This window comes from Glossina fuscipes, unplaced genomic scaffold, assembly GCF_014805625.2.
Source record: "Glossina fuscipes isolate IAEA_lab_2018 unplaced genomic scaffold, Yale_Gfus_2 27, whole genome shotgun sequence".
Classification (NCBI taxonomy): domain Eukaryota; kingdom Metazoa; phylum Arthropoda; class Insecta; order Diptera; family Glossinidae; genus Glossina; species Glossina fuscipes.
The window spans coordinates 8712844-8737430 of NW_023998422.1; the positions used below are offsets into that span (position 1 = coordinate 8712844).

The 24587-nt window shown below is 34.2% G+C and overlaps 1 protein-coding gene across 4 annotated transcripts in view; it reads left to right on the top strand.

Moving 5' to 3' along the window:
- Positions 1-437: 437 nt before the first annotated feature.
- LOC119635637 (netrin receptor unc-5) overlaps positions 438-24587 on the top strand; it is a 68376-nt gene continuing 44226 nt past the window's right edge. For 2 of the 4 annotated variants that reach the window (XM_038030524.1, XM_038030525.1), the window contains exons 1-2: positions 438-821; positions 914-1823. The gene's annotated coding sequence lies outside the window, so the exon portion shown is untranslated. Of the gene's footprint in view, positions 1824-24587 lie in introns of all 4 variants that reach the window. The other 2 variants (XM_038030527.1, XM_038030526.1) reach the window with 2 other exon arrangements.

Sequence of the window (24587 nt, forward strand, 5' to 3'; positions counted from 1 at the left end):
TTACTAAACACAAGTAATCTACCCTTCTAATGCATTCGAAAATATAAAACATAACCTATAACAATAATAACAATACTGGCACCAATAACAACAACAAAAACGTGGAATAACGCATTAGAACAATAACAATAATTCAAGAAAATGAAAAAAAAAAACGGGGCGCCAGAAAGAATCACAACACAACAAACACTAAACAACTAAGTAGTAGTAGTATTCCGCTATGCTGCTGGACTGAGCGGAGTGAGTGGTGAATGGTATGAAGTGGTGCTTTATTGTTTGTTTGTTTAAGGGTACAGCTGTTTAACAAAGAGAGCCAAAAAATGCTGAAAGAAGAGTTCACTTTTTCTTTTTCACTCTCTCTTGTTCGGTATCTTTCTCTCTCTCTCTCTCTCTATTTTTCTCTTCGCCGATTTGATACTCAGTTTGGGTTCATAACCGTCAGTAATGAAATGTCACAAATATAAAATCGTCCCCAAAGTTTTTTTTTTAGTGTGTTTAGATATGTCAATGAGTTTGGACGTGTTTGAGTATTCTATGCAGGTTTATGTTTATCTTCGTGTAAATTGAGACAAAATGTGAAAAGACAGAATCTTTGAAAACTAACACAAAAAAAAGAAAAAAAAAAGTAATGAAAATAAATAAAGCAGAAAGAAAGAAAAAGGAGCCGAAACATTAAATATTATGATGAGGAGGACTCTAAGATAAACATCAAGTGTTTTTCTTATATCTTTTGTATATATATATATATATATATGTATAAGTATAAAAAAAAAAAAAAATAAAAAAAGTTTCTTTGAGAAGCGTTCATTTCAACATAACAAGTAATTTGAAACTAAAGGCATTGTCGGCTGCATATAATTCATGTTTTTAGTAATCGTGGCAAAATCATAAAGTTTTTTATTTATCTCGGCAGATTTATAATAAATCTCTTCGCGTATAACGTTGTGTAGATGATATAAAAATTTAAATATCACATAACTTTAAAAACGTCATCATCGAGTAGATATGTTGATGTTCATTGTAATAATAAAAACAAAAAAATAATAATAATAATAAAAAATGAAGACAACAACGTAACATATAGCACAGCATACACAACAAATCACAACAGTCAACAGGATAACGGCAGGCAGCGATTAACAGCGATTGGCAATATAATCATCAGCATTATTATGAGCGTACATGGGAAACCATGAAGCAAAACACAAAATCCCTGTAGATACATGCATATATATACTACATATATACCTATATATAGACAATCCTATGAACAATTGATGTTTACATATATTAAAGCATTTCGCATATATGCACCGTTCTATGTGGGGAGTGAATAGCCTTTTCATTGCATTCTCTAAAATACAGGGGAGCCAAAAATAATAATAATAATAATAATAATAAAAAAGAAACGGCATTAAATAGAAATATTGAGAAAGCAAATGCACACACACACACATACACATACATGCATACAAACCAGTACACTATTGCAGTGGTACTCGTTTACTGAAATTCCTTAGAAATAGTAATAAAAAAAAAGCCAGAAATATAAAAGCGGAAAATTGAAATTTCTTTCTTTCTATTATTATTATTATTTTTTTTTTTTCTTGCTGTTGTTGTTATATTCATTTCGTTCGTAAACTATTGCATTGTATAGTGCGTGTGTGTTTGTGTATGTTTATGTGAACCTCCCTAAAAAGAAGAAATGTTTTCGTCTTGTACTTCAAATTGTCCAAGAAATGCTTAATACGACGAACGTATTGTTAACGTATAAATGTTCAGCTATGGGCCGTACAGATGTTCCTTAAACTCCTTTTGGTCGTGTAAGTACTAAATGCAACTTAAATATCTATGTATGAGTAAACTAAAATATATATATACAGATCTATATGTTTATACAGTAATTGATATTTGTTTAAGTGCACTTAAGACTATTTCGAGATTGATAAGAGCTAATGGCTCATGTATTTGAGGAGAAAAAAAAACCGCTTAAGCTACATATGCATCACAAATCAAATAAAGGAATGTTTAATAAAAAAAAAAAAAAAAAAAAACAACGAGCAGCTAAAGGGATACAAGAAGTAGAGCGTTTCGCAACAAGAAGAATGACTTGAAATCATTCAAACTATAGAGTCATTGGTCACCAGTTGTATGACAGGTGACCCAACCTTCATCCAAACTGAGATCAGTTGACATTATTCAGTGAAGAATCCAGTCGTTGTACTGGCACTCCGGCAACGAAAATCGTAACAAACGCTCGTTGGCTGTGAATGAAGAATCTATTGCACTATTCCTCTCAGGCCTTCGTAGGCCAAAAGGCAACAGTTTCTTGCTTATTAAGTACGGAGCTTCATCACTTAAAACATTCGCGTTTAAGAAATCATAATCTTCACATTAGATAATTTCTTCACATTTTTCAGTTACCCCAATCTATAATGAACGAAATCAGATAACGTTAGACGTTAGATACAAGTCATGGTAAGGCTTTGAGTGTTCAAAAGAAATGCCGTTCAAGTTATTTGCAGCTAGCGTTGTGTTGTCATTTGCCGAAGAGATGTATAACTTCCTTTACGGATCCTTTCCCTAAAAGTTTATTAGAAACTCGTTCCATTTAGAAATGATCTTCAATATCGTCCCAGCCAATTTTCAAGACGATGATGATGAGTGCTTGACAGCCGGTAGGTAAATGTAGATAAGCGTTATAGTTGACCTTTTGTACTTTTGGCAACGTTTTTTACTCAATTTCCTATCAACCCGGCCAAGGCGCTCGAAAAGTCGCTTAAGCGAAGAGTTTTAAGCCACTTAAGAAAATGTTTATTGTATATTGAGGGTACTTTCGTGGATAAAAGGTGCCAATAACGGTTGACATATTTAGAAAGTGTCTCAAACGATTTCTTGCATCTTGCCGAGTAAACTAGAAGAACTAGCGAAAGATAGCGGTATCCGAGGGGATTAGATAAGGCTTGCGACTATCCAGTCGTTGGCCGGGGGCTCGAATCTTAGTGCAGTAGACCATACTTTGTAAAAATACATTGCATACTGTTTACTGTAACTTTGCTATGATTTTTGATCAATGATCTTGTCTATAATGACATAATTGAAGCATGCAAGCATACGTATTGTTTAATCCGGCTGATATTGTAGCCAGAAATGAATAAATAAATATATCAAGTATCATTAATTATTGCACGAGGAAAGAGTTTCTTTGATTGCCTCAGAAGATGGCAAAATCTGTTTAAAAATTTTTTGAAAGCTACTCATGCATCGTACGGGATAACCTGGAACAGAGAAAACAAAAGAAGCCACTGAATATTATTGGGAGTAGATGAGGTATATAAAAATGATGTGTCCTCTATTTCGGAACACCTGCATCGCAGATGAAGGTCGAAAAATTTGTTAGGAAAATATTTTAAATTCACTTTAAGCATCGCGCCAAAGAAGTTAATGGCGACAGTCAGTAGCGTTCTTGGATTCTGCTCAGGCATATAGTTATTGTGTCTTTTGTTACTATCTTCAAGGTTTGTGATCATTTTTGAATTGTTGTGATAGAAAGTTTTTGCAGAATACATTTAAAGGACACTTTAAGTCTTTTTGTCGACAGAAAACAAACAAGTAAAAAAGTTATATTCGGCGGGAGCCGAATCTCACATACTCATCACATGAACGCTTGGTCCATTTAAGTTTGGTTTTTTCTAAACACCACAAGACTTAATGCATTAAACGTGTACCAGAATTAAAGCATAACTAACACTCGCACTCTCCTCTTCAACCCTTTTCATTTGATACCGATATTGAAGGTATTTTTAAGAAGACATTTATCCACTAAGTCGTGACTTCTATCGCAATTAATTTAGAATTAACACACAGCTTTCTCATTCTACACTCCAAGTTCTTTTATTTGATACCCATATCACTGGTATTATTAACAAAAAAAACTAATCCACCACGTCGCAGTGTCTACCATATTCAGACATTTTAAGGCGGATAGTATACCTCCAGTTGAGGAAGTTCCAAAATAGTTTTAAGCATTCTGTCTTGCTTGCCTTATAATAGATAAATAAGCATAAAACTTAAAGAAAGTGAATAAATAAAAATTAATCATTTGTAACTTAGTGTGGACATGGCCGATTTTTCCCACATGTGCACGTAAACGTAGAGTGTTTTGCAAAGTAAATGTGAAAAATTTCAAACTTCTCTAACTTTTATAATTTCTGAATAACGAGCCAAAAACCCAAAAATTTTTGTCAAGAAAAACGATGTTGTGTTCAGTTTATGCTCCACTTCTGGCTATTATTCTGACCAACTTGGCCCATTTTTAATACCAACCTGTGTGCAAAGACATTCAATGTTTCTACAAAATTTGAAGTCAATATCTTCATTTTTGCGACAGCAGAGTGTCAACAACAAACATCACATGGACGGACGGACAGACACGGCTTAATCAATTCATAATTTAACGCTGATCAAGAATATGTATAATTTATAGGGTCTCCGATTCTGTGCAAAAAAAAGCCAAATGAGTATATCTCCATTCTTCAGTGGTGGGTATAAAGATGAAAAGCCATTAATAGATTTATATATATATAACAATTGTTACTTATTAGCACTCTCCAAAGTTTTTCATTCCAATGAATCGATTCCCGTGACTCTCCTAACGTTTTTCTCTTAAATTCCTAACTTTCTAAATTTGAGCTTTCCAAGTGACATTCGAAGCTTTCGGATGAACGCATTGAAAAGGTTAACAATTACATATCTTTTCGAAATATAATAAAATTTTCTTTTAAAAAAAAATCTATGAATTACGAACGAAGAAGGGGAAATGTTTAACATATACTTAGCTGGTGCAAATTACTTTTACCTCTTGTTCGAGAGAACCTCTTAAGATGGTTGTAGATGAGTCCAGACGTTTCACAGATAACTAACAAAGACTCATCTCACAAATTTATTTAATTACCTCCTCCCACCCGCATTTCTTGCAGAAAAACACGTCTATAGAATCTGAAAAGTCAGCAAAGCATTTTATCTGGCGGTATGTCTTCGTTTGAGAAAATGTAAGCGAGTATCAGAGTTCGAGAAAAAATGGTCAATTGTCGGCTTGCAAAGAAAAAAAAAAAAAACTCTTTTCTCAAAAAAAATAAGATTTGCTTCTACAATTTCTTCGTTAGTTCCACATTGCTTAAGTCGCATCGCAAACAAACACATAACCTTGTGGCAACGAAGGGACAATGTCTGTATTGGTTGCGATCAATCATTCTCTACGTACGTTAAAATACAGCGATTATCAGAAGGAAAAATGTATGGAACGGGGGTGAGGGTGCGGACGTAGCCGTAATCGAGGTGCATAGCCAAACGCTAAGTGCCATATTTTTACCGATCGAGCACCCATTATAGCGATCCCATGCTAATCTTAATGAGTCTAGTGGGAATTCATCTCTCGAATTTGAGCTCTCCTATGCCTACTAGATACTCGCGTTCCTTACTTCCTAGACTAAGCTAAGCGCTAGTCAATGGAATAGTAACATCCAATGTACGTAAAAAATTTTAGTCTCGAAATATTAGTTTCACGAAAAAGACGAACATTTCACACTTTTCCTGTTTCTTGACACGGTAAAGCAACGTTTGCCTCGGCATTGCCGTCGTGGTGCCTGGGCGCTTACTGTTTCAGTTTAGTTAAGCGTGGAAGAACGGAATTGTTAACCTTAGGTAAAGGAATTCGTTGCGAATGGTAAGATCGTTAAACTAGAATTTCTTGGTATTTTTTTTATGCTAACCTAATACCGTATGCGTAGAGAAGACAAGCCGTGTTTGTAAACTTGAAAATAAGTAAATCAATGAAAGTCGATTGATTTGAAAAATATATTTATCGCTTAGTAGGTGCGATTCTAAAAATGGAAATTTTCGAAAAATTCCTTAGGGAAAGCAATACTTTTTTTAAATTAAATATTTAAGACTTTATCGCTATATATATAAAGTCAGTTTAACTCGAGCATAGTACACAATTTCGTTTTTGCTCAAAAAGGATTATCTTCAAAACGAATGCTTTACGATTCATGTTTCTGTTGAGATACAACATTTTATATTATTATTATTATTATTTTTATTAATTCTCTTAAAAGCACTAACATCTTAAAGGCTACCTGGCTTTTATTAACTACTCTACCGCATTTGAGAGATTTGAGAACCCACGACCATTGAGTTGCTGGTCGAGATTCTTCGCCTTCGGCCACTCGGGCGGATTACATTTTATAATTATACGCAATGATTAAGAAAATTAAATCAAAATAAAAATAAAAATATGGATGAAAAACTAAAATATATCCCTTAGGATTAAGAAAACACAAAAAACAAATTTTATTGCAATTAACTATCGTAGAGTGAGCGTGCGGATGATGGTCTCTTGACGTCCACAAAATATTGTACAATATTTTTTCGATAGCTTTTAGAGTTTATCAAAAATTTGGAGTAAAGCGTTTCCTTTGCTTCTTCTAATGTGCTTTACATGTTGCTCACGCAAAACACAGTATGGGGCAATTAATAATACGTTTAGTAATAATTTTACTTTTTGCTGCTTTTCGGGAGCATGATATCACACTTGCGAGATAAATGTGCGTGTGTGTTCAGTGAACACACGAACGTAACAAAATTCAGGACTATTTTAGACTCTATCCGTGATACGGTCTGTCTATGCTTTATGCAAATGATTTCCTCCCCATAAGTACAACTTAAATGCAGCTTGAAATGACAATAATCATCAAGCATTTATTGAACAGTAAGCCAACTACGACATCATTAACAGCAGGAGGGATTAGCTTCAGCAAAGCACAAGGGGTCGAAGACTTTAAAACGGGGTCCTTTTATTTTTATAATTATTTTGTTGCACTTTATTCCGCAGCGAAGGTCCTAAACCAGGATCGTATTGTCTTTTAGCCAAGGCACCAATTTACAAAAAAGGCGGCCTATCCAAACATCTTTGCCCCACTTACTTGAATAATCGACCTTGTTATTTAAATAAACACTCAGTTCCTGTTGGACTTGCAGCCAAGACACCCTGTCGAGAAGGCAATTGTTAAACCACTTATTACAGGCGGCTTCACTTCTTGTCGAGTGCGAAGGAACACAGACTATAGATAGAAGGCTATCGTCTTCCTATATAAACGTGGAATATATTAAATGAAAGGTATTGAAATAACTTCAACTAGTTCCAACTGTCAACTTCACTTGTTTACATCGAGTTTCCTAGACAACCGTTCGATAAAAATTGAATTCGACTTAAATGCAGGTGCACCACAACGTTCTCTTCTTTCTCTTTTACTCTTCCTGGTGTTCATTATACGTAACTAAATACCCCATTTACTCATTTGCAGATGAGAGTATCTTGCTTTACTCGTTCTCCTTCAGAAAAAGACTATGCTGCACCGACCTACAAAGCAAACGTTGAGAGACACAGCTAAGACAGACTTCATAAAAATATATGAATGAGCTGAGACTACAAAGCAATTAACGCTCAATGCTTTTTCTTAACGCATATGAAAAGCGGCGAGCAAACCATATTCTTTAGTAGTTTCAATGTAGAAGAATTGGGAACGTTTGATATTCTTGGCATGAGGATACAAAATGATATTCATTGGACAAAACAAGTATTCGAAGCGTCGAAAGACGCTGTCGAGCTCGTAGATCCTTTAAAGCTTCATTGCTTCTTCACTGCAACCGGTATTCGTATAATTTACATCGCGTATATCTGGAAAAAATTAGAGTATATGAGCGCGTAAGCCTCTAGAGATCCCCTAACGCATACAGCGAAGCACAAAGCTGCTCATGGGCAACGAGAATGCGTCAAAAACTGTCGAAACTCTTGCACATCAGCGTAATGCGAACTGTGTTGCGCTAATATATAGATACACAAAGGGTTAGGAGAGATTTGCCAGGTACTTTAACAGGATCACTAACCTTTTTCACATCGGGCGCTGAAGTTGCGTCCATACCGCATGACACACTACTACGAAATATCGCACTGCCCGCCTTGAGGCTATTTTACCGGTAAGAGTCTTCTCCTCCTTTCACGCGGTTCCTGAAACGCTATGCTTCAGTAGTACTCCTTACCATTGCAAATGTATCTACCTTCAAGTCGAACGTATACAAGTACTATACACTGCCGTGACTCATTGTTCATTAAGAGAACTGCTTGTCTTCAGGGAAATCCAACACTAGGGGTCTTCTTCGTCATAGTTCTTCCGGATATTTCCCCTTTTAAGTCGAATGTACATAAATACTACTGCTCTCCTCTCTTCCTTCATTATTATAATCCTTCCTAAGCATCCTGTCCCCACACATATAGAGGACATTCCACGATTGGATGGTCGAGAAAGAAAACCGTGTAATTCCTCCGATGAAGACCATACCTTTTAGAAAATTAATTAAAGCTAATGAAAAAATGAAAACTTGTTTCTTAATCATTCGGGCATATAGCGTGCATTCGTGCCGAATAAATTCGATTCAAAAGCAAAGTTCCATCTTTTCGTAGCTTTAAATCAAGACCTGGTAATACGAGCCTCGTATAAAGCTGAATAAAACGGTTGATTTATGATGCTTTCTAAGATTATTTGTAGTTTCCATTATTTACATATAAAAATATATGGGAATGCAGTAAAACTTATATAATACCTGGTGCACTCACCGTTTTCCAGTTGTTAACTAAATGCTTTTATGCGAATATCCGGTACTGTGAATAGAAATTTCTAAGACTTTTTTTTTGTATTTATTTTAACGTCTTTAGCATTGTCCTCGTTATAGTTCATGTTTCTTTTTAGCTTCTCAATGTTTTTTTTTTTTCTATTTTTTTTTTCCTTTTTTTTTATGTGACATGGTATCGTGGTCTCTGCTGTTGTCATTGTAAATATAGGGAGAAAGGGGAAGGAGTGCAGTAAACTTTTAAGGATTGCAACATGATATAAGAATAGGGTAAAAAAAAAAAAAGGAAAAAAAAAACACTAGTAAAATGGAAACAAAAATCAAAATATTACTAACAATGTATAAAGAATTTGTCCACTATACGCTGCGCGTATATGTGAAATAGTAGATTAGCTAAAAAATATTGAGCTTTTAAGCAAGATAGCTTAGATAATTAGCTGAAAATAATATAAAAATTGAATGAATTGAAAATGATTTGTGATTATCTAAGAGCTCGTTATTTTTTAGACAACTTTATATGTACACACATGCGATGCTATATGCGTATGTACGTAAGTACATACAAAAAAAAAGGACGGAGGTACGAATAAAACAGAGACAGGAAGGATAATAGTTTAGCAGTTAAAAACTCAATTGTTTGTATGCAGTCATGTATGTTTGTTGTTATAGAGGTTATGCAGTTGAACAATGCACAAAGTCAACATATAGTGTAAACGCATAGACTCGTAACGAACACATCTACATACAAAATATAATATTTGGTCGAATTGTAATTTTGTTTGTTTGTTTGCTTGTTTGTTTGTTTGTTTGTTTGTTTGTTTGTTTATTTGTGCCGCTGAAACACTTATTTCTTTTGATTGTTTAAACTTCTAATAGAATTTTATGGGTCTTGCAATTGTTGTTCATGTTGCTGCTACTGCTGTTGTTGTTGCCGTTATTGTCATTGTTGTTGTTGTTGTTTTTATTATTACTAATTCTAAAGGTTCTTCGGGTTCTATTCTGTCAGTTGCTGTCAGCTTTTGTTTCTTTTTGATTTAGAAGCATTAGCCATCTAACCACCAAATGTCATATAAAAAGCAAATATATAGACATATACAAACACATTCGCATATTTTATTTAGGAATAGAGTAAAACATAAACTTTTACAAAATACCGTACACTCGTACAATATTTAATTTTTATTACGTTTTTGTTTTCTTCCGAAATTCACGTAACTGCCTTTGCTGTTGTTGTTGTTGTTGTTGTTGTTGTTGTTCTTTCGCTGTTCATATGTGTAATTGTTAACTTTAGTGGCAGTTAAAACTTTTTTCGGTCTCCTTTTTTTTTATTTTCATTTCATTTATTTATTTATTTTGTTTTTTTCTAGAGCAAACCCCACGCATTTCCTTATACTGCAGATGTATGTTACTGTTGTAGTTGCTGTTGTCATTGTCGTCGTCGTTGTTGTTGCTGTTGTTGTTGTCATATACATACGTTTTAATTCCCAAACCAGCGTTTTTTATTTATTTCAATTTTCTTTTCGTTTTTTTTTTTTTATTTTTTTTATTCCATTTTTATTTCCATTACAACTCTCTGGCCCTAGAAAAGCACAACCGTTTCGTATCGCAGCCGTCTATCATTTCTGATAGCGTTTGGGTACACAAGCCGCTAGTGCTAGTTGCTGCTGCTGTTGCTGTTGTGTTGCTATTGCTGTTGCTGCTGCTGCTGGTGGTGGTGCCTGGGTTAGTTGACTAACTAACTAACTAACTGCCGGCTGTCTTGTCGGCCTAACTGTCTGAGTGCCTGCTTGGCTGGCCGGGTTGGCTGGCAATGAGTCTTATTTAATTTATTAACAAAAGACATTCAGCGGACATGATGTGATCTTGTTGTATTTGTTGTAGAACACATTCATACAATAGATATGAACTTTACTTGCTTTAATTTGTGTAGTCACATCTACATATGTATATATATATATATATATATGTGTATATATGTGAATATGTGAATATGTTCGGGCACACGCTTACTTATGAAAGTCAATGAAAAATTGTTAAGAATCTATTTAACCGAGAGTGACCGTTTCATTTAAGCATAATTTCATATAATAAACTTAATTATAATAATTAAAAATTGCTAAGCAAACCCATTATACTGAAAATTATATTAATTACATTAATTATAAATTAATTATAAATTAAATATTTTATTGCTTCATAAATACCGTGCGACTTATCGGCATCATCGGCTAGTATCGCTTAAATTAAGCGAGAATACGGGTACATACAAATACACGCATAAACACACACCCGCCATATCCCACACATCACAGATTAAGAATATCATCCGACCTTAGGGAATAGTACAATAATTTACTTTTCTAATCGTTTACTTATTTGTAGTAATTAGTGGGATTTGCTTAAACTAATGATTAGAGGACATGCGTTTACCGTCAAATTAATTATTCGCTTAAGTCTTAAATTGACTTGAAATTTCTATTGTATGTATTTGCGTACAATAAAATTCAAATGGGAAATTTCTTTAATAGAATGAAAAAGACACAAAAACAAAAACACACACAAAGAAAAGATATGCAATTTTTGCTCCCATGGGTGATAAGCGTACGATTGCTAAACATTTGTTCAAGTTTCATGCTAAGCCACACAGACTTATAGTGCTATAAACAATCGTGTTTCAGGGATTAAAGTTCTCTCTCTTTCTCTCTCTGTCTTCTCTTTTTCATCTCATAAGAGGGTGAATAACATTTTTAACATACGCCAACAAAAACGCTTTGTTGATGCTCGAGAAATCCTTATGGAAACTACTAGTCTTCGAGCATTAGGTCAAATGTCCGGCTGTAGAAATTACTATGTAATTTTTACTTTGCTTGATTGAAAGCGTGACTTTCATGATCTCTTGGCCTTTTACGTTAGGCAACTACGTAACTATCTATAACAGTATCTCACAAATTATGAACGTGCGATGATGTCTTTCGGTAGCGCCTTTTTAAAAGTTCTAATAAAAAAGATTCTGAAAAATGGCTTTTGCTTGGCGAATGGGTTCTCTATAAGCGTAATAAGATTATGCTTTTGGCTTATAGCTTAAGAAATATATATATAATCTTTTAGTGTCTTGTAAATTTTAAACGTGAGATGAAATCGATCGATATCATGTTTTCAAAGGTAGAAACGTGCTTCCTATATATATATATCTTTGCGTAAGACTTGAGAAAGTATGTCATTTGTTAGGACTTTATAAAGTACAGACGTGCCAAGAATTCGATTGCGGGCAGTTTCAAGAGCTTGCGATGCAAAAACCTTCCATTAAGGCTTTCCATTGTGTTCAGTTGGGTGTGTATAAGTAAGTAAAGTGTTAATATTGGTTTCTTTATAAAATCTACCTTACGCGTGCATTTCTTCCGAGATTGCAGATCGAGATAACTTTGACGTTGACATTTGCGTGCTGTCAATTTCGGTGGTTTATAGGCCGCAGTTGAGTGTACATGAAAGTGTAAAGAGCTACACATTATTTACAACGCTTCATTCTGATTATGTTTTAAGCTGGGAAAAATGCATAGAAATGATTAAGTTATCTTGGAGTGATAATGAAGTGTCTCATAGGCAGAAAGATTATGATTGTTTATAAACGTTCTCCCATTTTTGGCGAAAGCAAGCCAGAAAGTGATCTTTACCTCGAGCTGGGAAGCTCGCTTGATACTTAAGACTTCTCTCCTCCTGATTAGCACTGATTCGGATCGACGCATTCATATGTAGCAGATCAGCCATAAAGCAAAGTTGAAAATGTACGAAATTGAGACGATTACTACTTCACCTTGAAACCTTGTCAACTGTGCTGTTAACTCTTCTGCAAGCTAACCGATAAGAGGCAAAAGACTATAAATAGTAATCGTACATATTACGATTATTAAGCTTTGCAATCAGTCTTTCTTTAATTCGATTTGAATTTTATCAAAAAGTAGAGAAAACTCATTTGTGCGTCTAGCGGTTCTCTCCGTACGATTGGGTAGATAGAGCGACAGGAAATGTCAAAGACTTCAGGATCTATATAGTTTCTGGAAAAATACTACAATCTCTTGCTGTTTTGCAAATTATGGAAATGCCCACGGGCCAGTCGTAGCCATTTTCGTACGATACTTTAATTCTCCGAAAACAGATATTCTATGGCAAGTTATCTCTTTACAGACACTTGGATAAATCTTGGTAGCAAAAGTAATTATGTAGAAAAGCCCAGCTTAAGTAAGTATGTAAGAATGTGTCACTTCTGCATCATAGTTTTCGATTGCTTCGACAAACGATACACGTCTATGCACAGTATTTTATTTACGCTTCGATGGGTGCAGGCGTCTATAGGTCAGACAAAAGTATGACAATCCCTTGTCATTTGGGGCGTGTATCCATAAGCCCATCGGGATCGGTTCATTAAATTCGTTAAATGCATATGTCTTCGATACGATTACTTAACTGTATATTTGCAATTGTTGCAAATGCCATAACGAAAGCAGTTCGTCTGCATTTTTTGGTAACAGCTATAAAATTATATGTGGTAACGCCATTTAAACCAAGCGGGATAGAAAGACAAAAAGCAAAACGTTATCAAACCTTAGAGAATAGCGGCATTGTTTACGCACAATCTCGACTTAACTAATTTCTTTTATTTATTTATTTATTTTTTTTTTTTGCCATTGTTAGCATAGTTAGCTGGAATAGTTGAAAAGAAAGATTGTCTATGCAATTTTATGTTTTTTTTTTTTTTTTTTTTTGTTAACGGTGTGTTCGTATAATTCCTTCGAAATGTTTTAATTATATTGCAAACAATAAGGCTTTGGCAGTTTTATAACTGATTCTTCTATCAATCTTCTTGGTCTGTTATCTAATTAGCATAAAGTTTTTTGCCCACGAGGGAGCGTTTATCTGAAACATCCAACACTTAAGCAACTCTTACTCTTTTATCCAGCGCATGTCTCGCCTGAGGAGTACTGATTATATTAATTTAAAAATAGCAATAAAGTTAAAGTTCTCTTACAATAATAATTATTTTTATACCCATCACCGAAGGATGAGGGATATGTTCATTTTGTCAAAACGTTTGCAACGTCCAGAAGCAAAGCATCAGAGACCCCACAAAGTATATATATTCTTGATCAGCCATCAAATTCTAAATCGATTTATCCATGTCCCTCTGTCCGTTTGTGTAATGCTTGTTGTAAACATTCTTCGGTCCGCAGAGAAGAAATGACTTTAAATTTTTCAGAAAGATTGGAAGTGTGAAGGCACGCAGGTTGGTATTGAAAATAGGCCAAATCGGTCGAAGGATACGGCCACAGCTCCACGTGAACTGAGAGCACTCCTGGGTTTTAAAGGGAATGAAAAATTGATTTTTCGCCCATTACTCATAAACTATAGCAAATAAATTTCTATGGGCGATGCAGTAGCATCTGTGGAAAAAAATTGGTAAAAATCGAACGCGCCTACCCAATAGGTTATCAAAATTTGAAATAAGCTATAATAATGCCCCACAGAGTACATAAATTCTTGGCCAGTTACAATCCTTGAATGCATCTAAACATATCCGTCTGTTCGTCTGTCTGTTTACGCAACTTTGTAGTATTTGCGGTAAGCATTCTTCCGTCAGCGAAAATGAAGGTTTCGTCTAAAAATTTGCTAAAGAATTTGGAATTGACCTAAACATTTCAAAGGACACGCCTCCAACGCCCACATGCCTACAATCCCGAAAAAAACTTTGTTTTTGAAAATAGAAAAAAAACAGCTGCGCCCACTCCATATTATGGAGCATGAAAATTATGTTCATTTTTTTCTTTCGTCTTCCTTAGGGTAACGGTGATGGGTATAAAAGATTCGGTCCTTACCAAATTAAATTTTCTTACTTGTTTGAATTCATTTAAAAACATTTCAATCGATTCACTCATCATCTATCTCCTCGTTTGGCTGAACCGACGTTTGCTTATACGTAATAAAATTTGAAATTGTTAATGTAATTTTAGGCGTACAGCGTAATAAATTTGTTTTAGAAAAAGATGTCGAGATCGTTATATAACCCATTCACTTTTACGAAGTTTTTTAAATACATTTCGAGAAGTCCTCGACGGACGGAGTTTTTAAGGTGTATATAAATGCTCTGGGATCTATAGAGGTCCAACGGCTTCAAAAAAGCACCTGATATGTCATATAGACCGATAGACAAGAGTCGCGATTGCGGCTCGCAGTTCTTCACCCTAGCGAAGTTTGACCATACTTGGTCGTAGCTTTAGTCAATGCTCTATCGGTCCATGCATAGCACTTAACGGTCCACTCCTTTCTTTTCACACTTCATTTTGATCATCGTCGTGTTACACGTAACAAGCATTCATTTAATCTCCGTAATAATAGTTAAAAATTAATTGAATAAGTTTCGTCACCTCTTCAAGGTAGAGGAAGAATTCGTCTTTATTTAAAAATTCCAAAATATGCAGCGACCAATGGCTTATAGCTTTAGACTTGGCAAAGTCGTAAAATGTTGCAAAAAATTCCGGATACTTTTTACACAAAATGTGTATCCATCAATACCTTAGAGCCTTCTAGTTGGCAACATTGTAAAATTTTATATAAATCTTTACCCAGATTAAGGGAAAATGTGTTCCAATTGGTTCACCAACAAGTTTATAGCTAAAATTCGATCGTATGATCAGTTGTTTATCATTACATCGCTTGCGATACTGTGCGGATTGCATCACATTATGTGTGGATGTATGCAACACCTAGATGGACTTGGAATAGATATACCTTTTATTATGCGGATCGATTCAGCAAGTGGCTCTAGTGCGTGTCTGTCCATCTGTCCATTTGATTTTCTTATGTTCAAGCTACAGTTTGGTACACTGACCCCTTTCGGTCCAAGTATAAGCGCTAGTGAATACGGTTTTTCCAGCGACTTCACATATAAAGTTTGATGATTTTGAAAAGTCCTTATATGAATTAGTTTAGGATATTTAATGATGGGCTGTGACTTGCTATAGTCTTTTCGTTTTTCATTTTCTTTTTTTTATTAGTTTTATTCATAAAATTTATGTTACTTTTAATGTGGAAAACTAATGCAGGGTTAAAAAGGTTGAATTGAATTCAATTAATTTAAGATAATGTAGCTGAGTGAGAAAGTTTCTTTTATATAAGTTCTATAAGCATAACTATAACAATTGTTCTAGCTGTCTATCTGTCGCCAGACAGTCGAAGTGCCGTACATTTGATATTCTTGCTGTTGAATAACCTTTCATTCAGGTAGATTAACAGTTCGAATGACTAGAAAATCCTTTAAACCGAAACAATGCCGGTTAAACGGTTTTATTGATCGATTTTGTAATTTCGTTTACCTGCCTCTCTTCTTTTTTTTTCTTTTTTTTACTTAATTAACGAAAATTCAGCTTAAAAAAAGAAACCACAACAATCTTTTTTCCCAAGCTCAACAGAATGCTCGCTATTCATTAATTTCCATTGAATTTTAAATGAAAATTTTTCTCTAACATCTGCCACACAATACGCTAAGGCAGGATAGAGAATTTATATACATGTACAATATATAAATATATATATATATATATATATATATATAATAACTTATAAAATATATATATATTTTTATATATATATATAAAAACAACAACAAACGTTTACTACCTCCATATAATTGTACAACAATTTTATTATACACAAATCGACCGACCGACCGACCGACCAACCAAGTTACAAAAAACAAAAAAAACAAAAAAAAAAAAAAGTAAAAAAGACAAACAAACAATAATAAAAGCAACAACGGCAACAACAACAGCAAAACAAAAGAGAACAACATAAAGCAACATCATCATCTTAATTGGTTATGAACAATTTATTAATAATTACTTTTTATTTTATTTCATATTCATTCTGTATACATACGCATTAACTACGAGATGAGAGTTTTCAGAGTTTCTTAGGGTAAGAGTGCATGAAAAAGCGGCTGATTGTGTCTTTGTGTGTGTGTGTGTTTGTGTGTAAGCGTTTCGTTCTTTTAAAAACTGTGATGCTGACGTACATTAGTTTTATGCAAAGCAATGTAGTTCTTCGGGTCTGCGCTTATGTGTGTATGTGTGTTTTTTTTTTATTTTTTAGAAGAGAAGAAAGAAAGTCAGTTGTGCGTTAACTCTTGATACAATATTTAAAAAACTATGAGAATTTTTTTTACTTTACAATGAATTAATCACATTCGTTTATACTACTATGTATGGTCTGTCTGTCTGTCTGTCTGCTTGCCTGCGCGCCTGCCTGCTTGCCATAGCTGTCGTAGTAGTAATTGTCGTCATAGCCGTTGTTGTTGTTGTTGTTGTCACGGTACGCGTATGTATTATTCACTCTCCACGTACACGAAAAAATGTTAAATTGATGTTATTGTATTTTTGTGTTTTTTTTTTTTTGTTTTTTTTCAATTTCTTTCGAGGGTTGATTTTCGGGTAAATTCTTAACACCGCTTACATGCACATCTTGAAGTACGTGCTTGTGTGGTAACACATAAACGAATGCATGCATATATTCATCATCACTTATAAGTATTACAAATTTTTTTTTTCTTGCTTCTTTTTGTTTTTTTTTGTTTTTTTTTTTCAAATAATAGCAACAAGAACAGGAGCAGGGACCAAAGATGTAACAACAACAACGACAACAACAGCAGAAATAAGAAAAGTTCCCTGATGTCGCCTTTACATCAAATTTTTATGAATTTCATGCGACCATTTCAATTACATCCTTATGCAAAGCGTATATGCGTATGTAGATGGGAAAGTATGAGTGCACACACTCTCTCGGTCAGGGATTCTCAAACATGCATTTATACAATTGAACAAGGAGAAATCAAATCAAAAAACAAGCATTTGCCTATAGACACTTTTCCCTCTCTCTCTCTTTCTCTCTCTCTCTCTCCCTCTCTATTTCTGCCTCACACATCTGATATATCTTTGAGAAGTTATGGAAAAAATTTCTCAAATATTTCAAAGTCAAAGTGCAGAGAGAGCGGGGAAATCCTTAACATCTGTTAGGTTTTTGTCGATCATATTTGTATAATAGACTGACTCGAAGATATTAATTTGTATTTTAGGCTTTCAAAGGCGATACGCAATAAATTATAAGTAAAATTTGAAAAGTTAATCTTCAAGATTTGTTTCCAAAAGAATCTTACTCAGCACATTTGCGTTTATAAAATGCTTTGTATAACATCTGTCACTTGGAAATTCTTGCTGTCATTATATTTTTGAATCATAACAGATGATAAAGTTACATTTTCCCTATGTGTGAGTAAATCATGGATACGCGTCATCTTCATGTGCATGTAAAAAAATGCAAAATATTTCGTTAATTGGCCGATTGGCCAAAGCATTTCTGCAATAAACATTTAAACGGTCGTAATAACTATGTGCATCACATTTTAAATCGATATACACAGCAATGTGAAATTTATTTTTTTTTTTTTTTGTATGGCGGGGCGAGTGACGCCCGTTTTTAATGCTGAACTATGATCAGAATTGAGGGAATTAGGGTTTTTTCTTTATTTAGGTTTCGATTAGATAAAGGCTAGGTGGGCAACCAGGCATTGCTAAATCGATTCAAAATCTTTTGCTTAACAATAAATATATACTTTATATAGACCCAGCGAACCGAGTTTTTTAGTTTTCTTAGGTAATGAATCCTTCGCTTTTCAAAGCTCGCGATAGTTAATCTTAAGTTTTCTCTTCTGCGCTTAGTTATATGCAAGCAGTCTAGCATGGACCATCAACAAAGCTTGCTGTAACGAAATGAATCAAAAAAGAAATCAATTAAACACGCAAGCTTCATTTTCACTTCTCACGTCGTTTACTGTTAGAAGAAATAATTATACAGAAAGGTTTACATGACTCGCAAAATCTAGTTTTCAATAAAAGACGTACAACTCCTACATAATCCTGTTAAAATCCATTAATGCATGCAGCTACTTATCTATCTGCTTTTATAAAGTTTATAGGCCCTGTGATCGGGGCTTCCGAAGCTTATCCGAGTTATCCCCGATAATGAACTCTTTGGTTGTCGACTTTAAAATGTACGTGAATATGTGCATTGCTGAGCCAAAGTAATCTGCAGCAAGTTTGCCTTTACGCATTTTACAGGTGCTGAGGTACGGGTTCTTCAGTTAGCGGGTAGTAAATTCTTTTAAGAAATAAAAATTCTCATTAAAGACCTTACTAACCCTACATAATTTTGACCCAAGAATGAAAGCTATTTAAAAGGTCTCGGATCGGTCCACTTTTTCGACTACTCTTCAAAAATTGCAATTTTTAAAATTTTCCGAAAAAAGCTCTCTGTGTAATAATATTTCGACATTCTGAATTGGTATGAAAAATTTAGTTCGACTGGGGCAATTTTTTGAAACCTCCTTTATATAACCTTTCCTATGAAAACTGTATCTGTAAGCGGCAAACAGATGTAATATTCAATATTTCATGGTAAAAATTCATAATTGTGCGCTGATAAAGAAATCATCTTAACCGAATTAGCGCCACATCGGCCTTTATTTTGGATATAAAGATTCTCGGGAAATGTAAAAATTTGCTGGTCAAAACGGCCTATTTGTTAATGTTTTATGATAAAAATTTGCTTATGCTAGTAATTTGGCATAAAATTTAAATGGACCAAATTTGAAGTAGATGGGTCTATTCCCTTTCATAAATATGAACCCCTCCAGAAAAAAAAGTTTAATTTTTGATATCCTATGATGAAAATTAGTCTGCAGCAATAAACTAGGTAAAAAAGATAAAATTGGATCATGTAGATCAATTTTTGGTATCCTAACATATATAAGACCTATTATGGAACGCAAGCCCTTGTATGGATGTTTTATAATATTCAATTATGATAAGCATAATTTCTAGTTGTCTATGGCGAAAGTTGAAAATTAGTAAAACCTTTGGAAAGTAAATTCAGTTTGTTAACTTTGGATTAGTTCATTCGAGGCTTTGGGCATCCTCCAATATGCGGGCTTTCATGAAATATGGGTCTTTGCATGAAAATAATCTGAAAGTTTTGCTGTCTTATTTCCAAAACTGGGCAAAGCGTGTAGGGTATTCAATGGTCAGCCTTGCTTGGCTATAACGTTCTTGTTCTTATTATTATTGTAATTTATTTAGACCAAAAGTATAAATTCCAGGCATAACAACTATGACTATCGGCTCTTTTTCCTTTTCTTTTCGATTAGATAAGATGATCAGGAGCTTAGTGGCTTTAATTGTTTTCATTATAACTTTACTCTTAGGATGAATAGCACGAATGAAATCAAGTCATATTAAATTGATATAAATAGTAGAGGAACGTAGTTAAATTAATATTTCTTTTGAATTCAAAAAGTATTGATAATGAAAACGAGCCTGGATTGAAGCGGTTCTATTGCCATTAAATTCGAACTAATCTCTCATAGGTAATTATATCCTGATCCCTTTACATATTTTATAGGCGCTGAGATTCAAGTTTCTCAGTCATAATAAATTCATGTCATAGATGAAAGTTTACAATGTAACTTTATTAACTCTGCATAATCTGTATAAGGTCGGTCGGCTTTCATAAAGTTTATCAGTCTTGTTACTCGAACGCTTAGTTTGACATGGCAAGTAATCAATTTTTTGATTGTGCGCCTATGCTATTGCTCTAAAGCTTGCAATTATTTATTGGAGAGATTTCTTTTCTCACACACAGTTCCATCGCATCTGACCACAATTGCATTTCTACTTAAGCTGAATAGATTTAATATATACACGGATGTCGTAAAGTCGAGGAAGTATTGGTTTAAGGAGGACGTGTGAATAGGGCGACGTTAAGATATACATTACATTCAGCAGGTGATCGTTGCTTGCGACAACATTCGAGATTCTTTGTATTCCCACCAAGTTGTAAACAAATCTGTGCATCTGTGTGTGAGAGAATTTTTGTTATTAACAAAGCTCATCATTAGCGTAATCATTAGCAGCGATGTAGAGATCGGTTAAGTTATCAATGGAGGTCATTTTTACACTAAGGCAATAGTGAGCATCGCTGTGGTCTCACTCAGGCGAAGAAGCCGTTTACTATAAGCAGGTAGGCCGACCTCGAAATTTAGAAGGAAACGTATGGGTTGAACATGGGAAACTCTATTATATTTTTCGCTTTTTTTTTTTAAATATGCTCAGATCTATTAGGAAGATCATCATAGAATGCGCAGCAGATTTTGGTAGAAAATGGGTTCAAACTATTGGTTTCGCATTAAAGTTTTTTCGTAGCTATTCTAAGGATATTGGGAAGTCAATATGTGTTGCATATCTTAGCTAACACTAACACATAGACATCGATACTAGATAACTTAAAATTGCAGGCTGTTCAAGTGTGCAAAATGAAGGATGAATGGTGAAGATAACAAAACGTAGAACGTAGAATATGTAATACAGAATGAAGAGTATTAAGTATAGGGTACCGAAATATATTTTGAATGTATGTAATATAAATATACATTGTATAAAATGTAGAATACAGGCTATGAAATGTACAAGGATATACAAGGAGCATAACATTTAATATAGAAAATGGAATATAGAATGTGGAATGAGAGAAATGTATGCAATATAGGATATGGGAATATGGGAAGTATAAACTAATGGATTAGTCTATATGAAATGTAGAACGTAGAATATAGGACGCATAGTGTAGAATATCGAATCAAAAATATGGAATACGGAATATTAAATATTCAGTATGGAATATAAGGTCTCGAAGACAGAACAAGGAATGAAAACATCGAACGTAGTATGCAGAGCGAGCAATAAGAGATGTGGTATATGAAATATAGAATACGAAATACAGAATATTGAACATAGATATATAGGATATAAAACATGGAAGATGACATGGGAAAACTACGGACTATAAGATATCGGATATAGAATATGAGATGCGAAATGTAGACAATAGCAAATGCAATATTCAAAATGGAATACAGAATATAACATATGGAACATAAAGTACAAAAAGTACACCTGAAAGACGCCATACACAAAATGGAATACAAACCATATAACATGGACCAGGGAATATAAAACATAGAGCATAGAAAGTGACACACAGAATGTATGGCAACGTAGCATAAAGAGGATGTGGAATATCGAATAGAGAATATGGAACGTGGAATATAGATACTGTTGAGATGGATAGAATGGACGATGGAATAATAGATAATGCATATAAACTACCATAGTTTCAATAAGCAAGTTTTTCAAGGCAACACTAGTGGTCCTCCTGTGGAAGAAGGCTCCAAATGTGAAATGAATTTTAAATCGCTGTAAAGGGAAATTTCTCCTAAGGACGCAGGGACGGACGGTAAGAATGATTTTGAACATTTTACATCCAGGAATTCTCAGATGATTTGCCGCCAATCGAAGCTTGCATCAAACAGCTCCAGAGCTGTCCCATTTCAAGCTGATTCATTAAACGGTAAATAATTCATTCATTTCTGCCAAAAAATTTGTCCCAATAATTGATAATTAACTATAATAAAATATTATTAAAATTACTCAAATATTTTTTTTCCTAAAGCGTTTCTCTTCACCATTTGACTGCCGTAAACATATTGTCAGAGCTCATGATGTTTAACAATAAGAAGCTTAAGCGTGGCAGTAAATCTTCTTAGCGCCCATTGCTTATCAAGCTTCTTATCGTAATTTATACACGAAATTCCGGCGGCAACTGACGGTCGGTTAATTGTGATAAAATGTGTTTTATAATTAAAGCAGTTTGAGTAATCAGATAGTTTTCCATAATGAATTTGCACACTTCTACGCTTAGCGACCACTGAACGTAAACAAAGCTAAAGTTCTTGTTTATTATGATGGCAGTTAAACAAAGGACTAAACCTTGCCGACGAACACTTTGTATACATTAAGCTTTTTGTCATAATTTATTCCCAAAATTTTCCTGGAATAGATGAATGAGTTTTACAAAATATTTTCATACTCACACTCAGTGTAGAAGCAAAACGCGTGTATGTCATAATAGATTTGTCCTCTCATTTGTAACACACCAGTACGACATAGGCTTTAGAGAGTCAAAATACATTATATTCTTAATTGAAGAAAGTTTTTTTAATTGTTTTAAATTGTTAATTTAATTTTCGTCTAGCCCCACGACCGTTTATCTGTCCCTCTGTCCGATAGTTAATTTTTTCTTGAAAATCTGATAGTTGCAAAACTTTCGGCAGTAACTCGACATTTCGCGAATGGCTATATATCACTTATTCGAAAATGATCCACACGTCTGTAATGAGGTAGAATTCGTATCTATTATGAACCCGAAATTTGTTACGGAAAGCATTTAGAAAAAGGGCTGTGAGAGGCAAAGACTCTAAGCGATATCCTAAGGGCAATTTCGATTAGGATTTCCGATGCTAAACGATTGCTTGATACGCTTACTTTTGAGAGAATATTTTATAATTACAACGTAAAAATTTTAGGCGATCGCCATCAAACGATGAAAAGAATTTATATCCTTGTGATATGCGGTTAGACGGCACCGGTTAGCCAAATAAAACCGAATAAAGTTTTCAATCTTGGGGCGAGGATTCTGCCATGTATTCCATATATTTACATAATTTTCTGCAGCCAGTTAAAAGGCCAATGGAAAATGCCCTCGGTCGGACAACTCTGACATTCGCGCTAAAGTATTTTGTTATTATTAAAACTGTGAATACCGTAATCACCCTCAGGCGTGTATTTTGCGTGGATGATTTAATTTGACGGTATTATTTAGTAAAATTGAATGTTCATTAGAAAGGAAATTTAGTATATTTGGCTGTCGGTAGTAGCTACTTTTGCTCCTTTTTTGTTTATGACTTACTTGGATGTGGGAAGAGCTGTTAGTTTAATATTTTTGATTATCATGACTGCAAACTGGAGCACTTATTACGCTTAAGGAGTAACGTATGGTCTAGTGTTTGTGGGATCGGGTGGGGTATTGGGCGACTGACGAGAAGTAGCAAAACACTTTGTACTTCCAGTCTTCAGATATTTCATATTTTCTGATCATTCATAGTGTACTCAGGTGCATGGAAAGTGCATGGAAACAAAACTGAGAACTACTCGGGGTACTCCCACATTTTAGCATACCAATCAATTCAGACTTATTTTCTGCATCCATTACAATCTCCCATGTAATCTGTCCTGAACCTGTGAGCAGTTACTTGAAGATATTTGCTTGAGATTTTGTAAACTCTCAAATAGATTGGATTAGACGGCTTTATTGGCTGTTAATACTACTTATACATAAAGTCGATTTTTGCAAAAGTCATTATGTAAAAAAAAGATTATCATTTCTTCTTTGGGGACTTACATAGCTGAGCAGCTTAGAAGCCCACATTCTGTTCAATATTTCTTGGAAGAAATGCCGAAGAAAATATTTCGAGTTTGGATGGGATGCGACTACTATTCGAACCGACCTTTTACAAAACACAAGTCTTTTTATGGCTAAAACTGTTTCATTGTGAAAGCTGGACTAAAATATTAATTTGGGCTAACATTGGGCTACCTTGACCTATTTCTTGGATGTCTTTCTATGTAAAAGTTCCTATGGAGAGTAGGCCTTAATAAGGCAATAGTAGTAAGAAGTAATTTAGGATAAAATGGACTAAACTTGGATTAAGAAAACCTTTTTAAGGACCTTAAAGGTAGGCCTCTATAATGATAACACTAACGATGAGCAAAGAAGAGATTTTTAGAAAAAAGAATATACTGCAATAAACTTGCCATCACTACGGCTCACCACCATTTTGACTTCTTTTCCTAGAAGACTTTCAATTAGTCATTTTTATGCTACGAAGTTCCTAAAATTTTTAATTT